Source organism: Mobula birostris, chromosome 6 (genome assembly GCF_030028105.1).
Source record: "Mobula birostris isolate sMobBir1 chromosome 6, sMobBir1.hap1, whole genome shotgun sequence".
NCBI classification, from domain to species: Eukaryota; Metazoa; Chordata; class Chondrichthyes; order Myliobatiformes; family Myliobatidae; genus Mobula; species Mobula birostris.
In genome coordinates, this window is record NC_092375.1 from 69,228,196 (window position 1) to 69,235,882 (window position 7,687).

Here is a 7,687-nt window from a genome sequence, read left to right on the forward strand (position 1 = left end):
CAAGTTCACATAGCCTTCGCTAATAAACCCATGAAAAACTATAGGAAGCTTGTTAAAATGGCCAATAGTCTACACTCAGCCAGGCAGAGGTGCATCATTCCTCCTCCTTTCCCTGTCTCAATAAACCCTGTAAGCAGAGCCAATAGCAGACTCACACCCATGGCTCCAAACCAGACAACACCGGGCCCGTACTTTTACCATCCAACCAAGCTACTGCTCTAGAGGCCCAGGCTTACAGACAGTCTGTGGTTGACTGATGTCAAATTTGGGGATGCGGGAATTTTGTCCCTGTGCGTTGCCCTTGCCCCATAGTGCCCGCAAACTGCAGGCATACTGTTTTTAACTCTGTTCACAACCTCTTGCATCCAGGCAGGACTGCTTCACAGAAACTGGTTGCTTTAAAATTTGTGTGGCACGCCCTTAGGAAGGACATGCGAGATTGGAGTGCAGCTTGTGTTGTGTGTCAGCAGGCAAAAGCTAACTGTCATATTCGGGCACCATCTGCACCTTTCGAGGTCCTTGAGCGTCGGTTTAACCACATCAACGTGGGCCTGGTTGGTCCTCTTCCCCAATCCTGCGGTTTCAAGCATCTCCTTATCATAGTGGACAGTACTACCAGATGGCCAGAGGCTGTCCCTCTAGCATTGACAACGGCTGTGGACGTAGCTCGGGTGTTCATCAACACTTGGGTCACTCATGCCGGCACCCCAGCTGATAATTCTTCTGACTGTGGTCCTCAGTTCATGTCAGATCTCTGGGCCACAATGGCCCAGAACCTTGGTGTTAAATTGCATCACACCACGGCCTATCACCCGCAGTCCATAGTCTGTACAAGCGGTTTCACCGTTCTTCTGACAGACAAGTATTGGTATGACCATCTCCCATGGGTCCTGCTGGGGCTCAGAATGTGCAGTCCTCCGCAGCTGATTTGGTGTACGGGCAGCCGCTACAGGTGCCAGGTGATTTTAGTCTTGATATCACAACCGTCTGGTCGGCGTCTCAGTGGTGTTCCGCACTCTTCAGTAAACTCAGTTATTTTACATCTACTCCTATCTCCCATCATGGCATACAGCACTCTTGGGTTCCTGTTGACCTACGTTCTACCTCATTTCTTTTTGTCTGCCAAAATGCACATCAACACCCTCTTATGATGGCCCATTCCGTGTTTTAGAAAGGAATGAAAAGACTTTTATAGTAGATAGGAAGGGTAAACATGAATGTTTCTGTAGATCATCTTAAACTGGCCCACCTAGACCTGGATGGTTCCACTTCCATACGCAACACTGCATCACGACATGACCATGTGCCTGTCCGCACACCCTTGGATAAACCAGAGATACCTGCTGTTACTCCAACATAGCACCTGAGCCGGGAGGCTTGTATGAGCCCCAGACAGACCCACAATGTCAGTTTTTGCGAATTCTGCTTGCGGGGGGGGGGGGCCTGTGTAGGGTAATGTAATGGGAGACAGTGACACATATTATTCATAATAGAAACTGTTCTCAAAGAAGACCATAATCTTGTCATAGGGTTTGGAGGCTTGTGTGTCTCAATAACCCAGAAAGCTATGTTGGCTGGAGTCAGGGCTTTATGCTTTGGCTCTTGGTGGGGTCACATATGCCAAACAGGTCAAACGGTAGAGGACAGACTAAGAGTGATCCACTGGTCCTCTAGGTTCGGGCGTTCAGCTCAGGACTAACAGCCCTGACTTGTAAAACAGAAATGAAGACTCCTTCTACATCTGAGTGGCCATGGACAGACAGAGATGGAGGACCTTCACTGCTGCCCTAAACGCCAATGGCGTGATGGGCAATAAGTAAGTAAGAAACTGTTCTACATAATTCACAAACGCTGTCATTGAGCTGTTGTGTTCACTTTAGGAGACTGTGTCCAACTTGATGACATTGTGTAAAGTGACTGCCTTTGGTTTGCTTGTATTGGAAGTAAAGAGCTGTACCTTTTGTTATGCAGGTTAAACGATTCTCATGTGCTTATTTACAAAATCCCCTAGGCATGTGAAAATGGAGGACAGCTGCTGGAGAGGAAAAAGCAGAAACACCAGTGCTGGACTTTGATAAGTATAGGAGATGAAAAATGGAACCATTAGAGGAGAAGGGAGAGGTGAACAACAGTTGGAACCAGATGGAAGGTGGAGTGGGGGAGGGGGAACCTGTGTGAGGGTGATGGATGGGGGGGGATGACAAAGATGGGTGAAGGGAGTGGCTGGGAGAAGGGTGGGAAGGAGGTCAAAAATTGGAGGACTAGAGGATCAGAAGGAGAAGAGGTGGTGGTGGGAGGGGTGGGGGGGGCACCTAATATTTTAAAACTCAATATTCACACCATTGGATTGTAGACTACCCAGGTGGAATTGAAGGTATTGTTCCTTCATTGTGGGTTAGACATCATCCTGGCAGTGGAAAAGGTCAAGGATGGACAGATCATTGTGGGAATGGGGAGGAGGTTTAAAATGGTCTGCAACTGGGAGCTCAAGGTGGCCATTGCAGACTAAGGGTAGGTGCTCTGTGAATTAGCCACCGAGTTTGCTGTTGGTCTCAGTGATGCAGAGGAGACCACATCGGGAGCACCAAATGCAAAAGACAAAGTTTGAGGAGGCGCAGGTGAACTTTAGCCTCAGCTGGAAGGACTGTTTCAGTCCCTGACAGCAGGATTGGAGGAGGTGTAAGAATAGGTGCTACATCTTCTGCAAGGATCACCCCACATCCTCCCAGACAGTATTCCCCTTGTCTTTATCCTTCACCCGGACAGAGTGTAGGTGTAGTGTAGGTTTCGCCAGGGAAAGCAGTGGCCACGCATTTTAATTCCACATCCCATTCCCATTCTGATATGTCTATCCACGGCCTCCTCTACTGTAAAGATGAAGCCACACTCAGGTTGGAGGAACAACACCTTATATTCCGTCTGGGTAGCCTCCAACCTGATGGCATGAATATTGACTTCTCTAACTTCCACTAATGCCCCACCTCCCCCTCGTACCCCATCCATTATTTATTTATATACACACATTCTTTCTCTCTCTCTCTTTTTTCTCCCTCTGCCCCTCTGACTATACCCCTTGCCCATCCTCTGGGTTTTTCCCCCCTCCCCCCTTTCCTTCTCCCTGGGCCCCCTGTCCCATGATCCTCTCATATCCCTTTTGCCAATCACCTGTCCAGCTCTTGGCTCCATCCCTCCCCCTCCTGTCTTCTCCTATCATTTTCGATCTCCCCCTCCCCCTCCCACTTTCAAATCTCTTACTAGCTCTTCCTTCAGTTAGTCCTGACCAAGGGTCTCCGCCTGAAATGTCGACTGTACCTCTTCCTAGAGATGTTGCCTGGCCTGCTGTGTTCACCAGCAACTTTGATGTGTGTTGCTTGAATTTCCAGATGGCACTTTGACAGTTGACCATGATGAGATTAATAAATCCTTTCAAGAATTTTATACCTTCCTTTATCAATCAGAATTTCCTGATGACTCCACTATAATGCATGAATTTTTTAAGAAATTGAATATTCCAAAATTAACATCTAATGAATGTTCAAAACTAGGTGTACCTATTACAGTAGAGGAAATAAAGAATGCTATTTTTTCAATGAACTCAGGTAAGGCACCTGGTCCAGATGGATTTACGGTAGAATTTTTAAAATTTTTCTCAACTACACTAACTCCTTGGCTACGTAGTGTTTTTAGGGATGCAGTTTCAATAGGTAAATTACCACAATCTTTCTATCGAGCTTCTATTTCCCTAATTCTTAAAAAAGATAAGGATCCTACTGAATATGCATTTTATAGACCTATATCTCTGCTGAATGTCGATTCTAAGATTTTTTCTAAAATATTGACAACGAGATTGGAGAATGTATTACCCCAAATTATTTCTGCTGATCAAACTGGATTTATTAAAAACCGTTACTCTTTTTTTAATATTAGGAGATTAATGAATATTGTTTATACGCCTTCACCCAAAATTCCAGAATGTGTCATTTCATTGGATGCTGAAAAAGCTTTTGATAGAGTTGAATGGATATATTTATTCAATACCCTTGAGAAATTTAATTTTAGTCCAATATTCAGTTCCTGGATTAAACTGATATATTTTACCCCTTTGGCCTCGGTATTTACTAAAAACCAAAGATCCCCTTTTTCTCATTTATTCCGTGGTACTAGGCAGGGTTGCCCTCTTAGTCCACTACTATTTGATATTGCTTTGGAACCGCTAGCTATTGTCATTCGTGACTCCCCTAATATATTTGGTATTACTCGTGGAAATGAGACTCATAAATTATCACTATATGCAGATGATCTACTATTATATATTTCTAACCCAGGAAAATCTATTCCGGCAGTATTAACTTTGCTTGCTCAGTTTAGTAGCTTTTCTGGTTATAAGCTGAACCTAAGTAAGATTGAACTCTTTCCATTAAATATGCAGGTTCCCATTTATAGAAACTCTCCATTTAGAGTGATTACTGATTATTTTACTTATTTGGGAGTTAAAATTACTAAGAGACATAAGGATCTATTCAATTTCAACCTTTTACCATTAATTAATCAGGTTAAACAACTGATTACTAAATGGTCCCCTTTGTCTCCATCATTGATTGGCCGTATTAATGCTTTTAAAATGATTATTTTACCCAAATTTTTATATTTATTTCAAGCGATACCAATTTTCATTCCTAAATCTTTTTTTGATACTATTGACTCTAAAATTTCCTCTTATATATGGCAAAATAGAAATCCCAGATTAAGTAAAAAATACTTACAGAAATCTAAGAAAGAGGGTGGTTTGGCATTGCCTGTCTTAAGATTTTACTACTGGGCAATTAATATCTGATGCTTAATATTTTGGACACAAGATTGGAATATAACTCCAAGCCCACATTGGGTAAACCTTGAAGGCCATTCTGTACAAGGGTTTTCTTTAGCTTCCATTTTAGGAACTTCACTGCCTTTTGCACTATCTAAATTGAATAAACAAATTTTCAACCCTATAGTTAAACATACATTGTGAATATGGTTTCAATTTCGTTAAATTTTTGGCCTGAATGAATTTATGTTATCAAGCCCTATTATATATCATTTCTTTTTCCAACCCTCGGTAATGGACCAAGCCTTTTTGATATGGAAAACGAAAGGTATAATATGTTTTCGTGATCTATTTCTGGATAACTGCTTTATGTCTTTTGTGCAGTCATCTGAGAAATTTGATTTGCCTAGATCCCATTTTTTTAGATACTTACAAATAAGAAATTTTTTAAATACTACATTGCCTACCTTTCTGACTTCAAATCCTTCTGGCATTTTTGATAAAATTTTAGGTTTTAATCCTTTGCAGAAGGGATTAATAGCAACAATTTATGATATAATTATGAAATTACAGCCAGATATATCTGATAAAATTAAAAATGAATGGAAAAGGGAACTTCAACTTTCCCTACCTATAGAGAAATGGGATAAAATTTTTCAATTAGATAGTACGTCTTCTACATGTGCTAAACATACTTTAATACAATTTAAAGTAGTACACAGAGCTCATATGTCCAAAGATAAACTAGCTCGTTTTTATTCCCATATAAACCCTACTTGTGATAGGTGTCACTCTGAAGTGGCTTCTTTAACTCATGTGTTTTGGTCCTGTCCTCTTTTGGAAAAATATTGGAAAGACATTTTTGATATTATTTCAACAGTTCTATGCTTTAATTTAAAACCCCATCCTATTACGGCAATCTTTGGATTGCCAATGGTAGAACATAGATCTTTGTCTTCTTCAGCCTCTCGAATGATAACTTTTGTTACTTTAATGGTGAGAAGATCTATTTTGTTGAACTGGAAGGAAACTAATCCTCCAACTACATTCCAATGGTTTTCTCAAACCATATTAAGTTTAAATTTAGAAAAAATTAGAAGTGATATTTTTGACCCTTCGGTTAAATTTGAAGATACTTGGAAACCTTTTGTGCAACATTTTCATATGATGTAATCTGACCTTTCCGAATCTTTTTTCTAAAATTATATGATGAGAGGAGCGGAGTTAACGACATTGTTGATCGTGTCTGATACAAGTTGTTGGTCTAGCCCTGTTTTGCCTTTTTCTTTTGGGTTTTTTTTTGTTTATATTTTTTTTCTTTTTATTTCTTTGTTAATGTTTAATCTCATTATGAGTTTGGAAATCTTTTATATCTATGTTACTTAAAATTCATTTTATATATGCTGATGAACATTTTTTCAATCTCTTTGTACCAACTTTGTTATTGAGTTTATAATTTTGAAAAACTAATAAAAAGATTTAAAAAGAAAGAAAGAATTGCCAGCATCTGCAGAATTCCTCGTGTTTACATTCATCTCTCCTCTGATTTTTTCCCCTTTCTCATTTCCTTTACTTATCAGAATCTAGCACTGGTGTTCCTGCTTATCTTTCTCAAGCAGCAGTCTCTCGTCTTCACACTCTGCTCCCTCCACCTTGCTCTGTCTTTTTTTTTTCTGTTTCCTCTCTTTGTCTACCTCTATCTACCATTCACCTGTCGTAGGCTTCCAATTCCACCCCTGCTTATCTCCCCTACTTGCCCATCATCTTATACCCCTCCTCAGTCTACCAATCACCTCTTTCTTGCCACTCCCCTTCTCCTGTCTATTTAGCTATCTCGCCTTGCTACTTTCAGTCCTGCTGCAGTGTTTCGGCCCAAAACTTTGACAATTTATTTCTTCCCATTGATGCTGCTTGACCCGCTGAGTTCTTCCAGCAGATTTTGCTCCATATTCTAACATTTTCGCCCTCTGTGTCTAAGGTAGAAGCATTGGTATCCGAGGTATATGAAACTAAGTGCATGGTTGTAGGGTTAGGGAAAGAGATTTAGAGAAAATCTGATGGGGATCTTTCACAGCCAAAGAGTGGTGAGTATTTGGAATACACTGCTTGAGAGTGTGGTGTAAGCAGAGTCGTTCACAGCATTTATGACGTTTCTTATTTCTTGCACTTGAATAGCCTAGGTATAGAAGGCTAAGAGCCAAGTACTGAAAGGTGGGATTAGTGTGGGTGGATATCCACTGGTCAACAAGGATGTGATGGGACAAATTAATTGTTTCCATGCTGTATGACTTCACGATTCAACAGCAGTTAACCAAGGAAGTTCAGGATTGTATTAAATTGAAAGAAAAAAAAACATACATTGTTGTGAGGAACAGAAGGTCACAGGATTGTGTAATTTTTAAGTGAGTAATGGATGGCTAAAAAATTATAAAGAACGAGATGTATATATGAGAACAACTAGTAAATTACATACTGTACAAGTATAGAAAGCTTCTGTAGATACATAAAAGGAAATAGCAAAGTAAATGTTATTTAATTATGACAGTACTGATGAATTAATATTTGGAATTAGTCCCGAGTAATTATTTTGGGTTAGTCTTCATGGTATAAGACATTAAAATATCTCTATAATTATAGACAATCAAGGGGCTATAGGGTGGAACTTAATATTATCTCTAGAGGCCAAATGAATGGGACTAAAGGCTGACAAGTTCGATAACAAAAATAAATAACTCTTAAGTTGTTAAGTGCCTTGGTAAGATGGCACTTGGGATATTGTCTACAGTTTTAGCCTTCTTATCTAAAAAAGGGTGTACATGCTATTGAAGGAGTGTAGCAAAGTTTCACTAAACTAGTTCCAGAGATTATGTATTCACCACA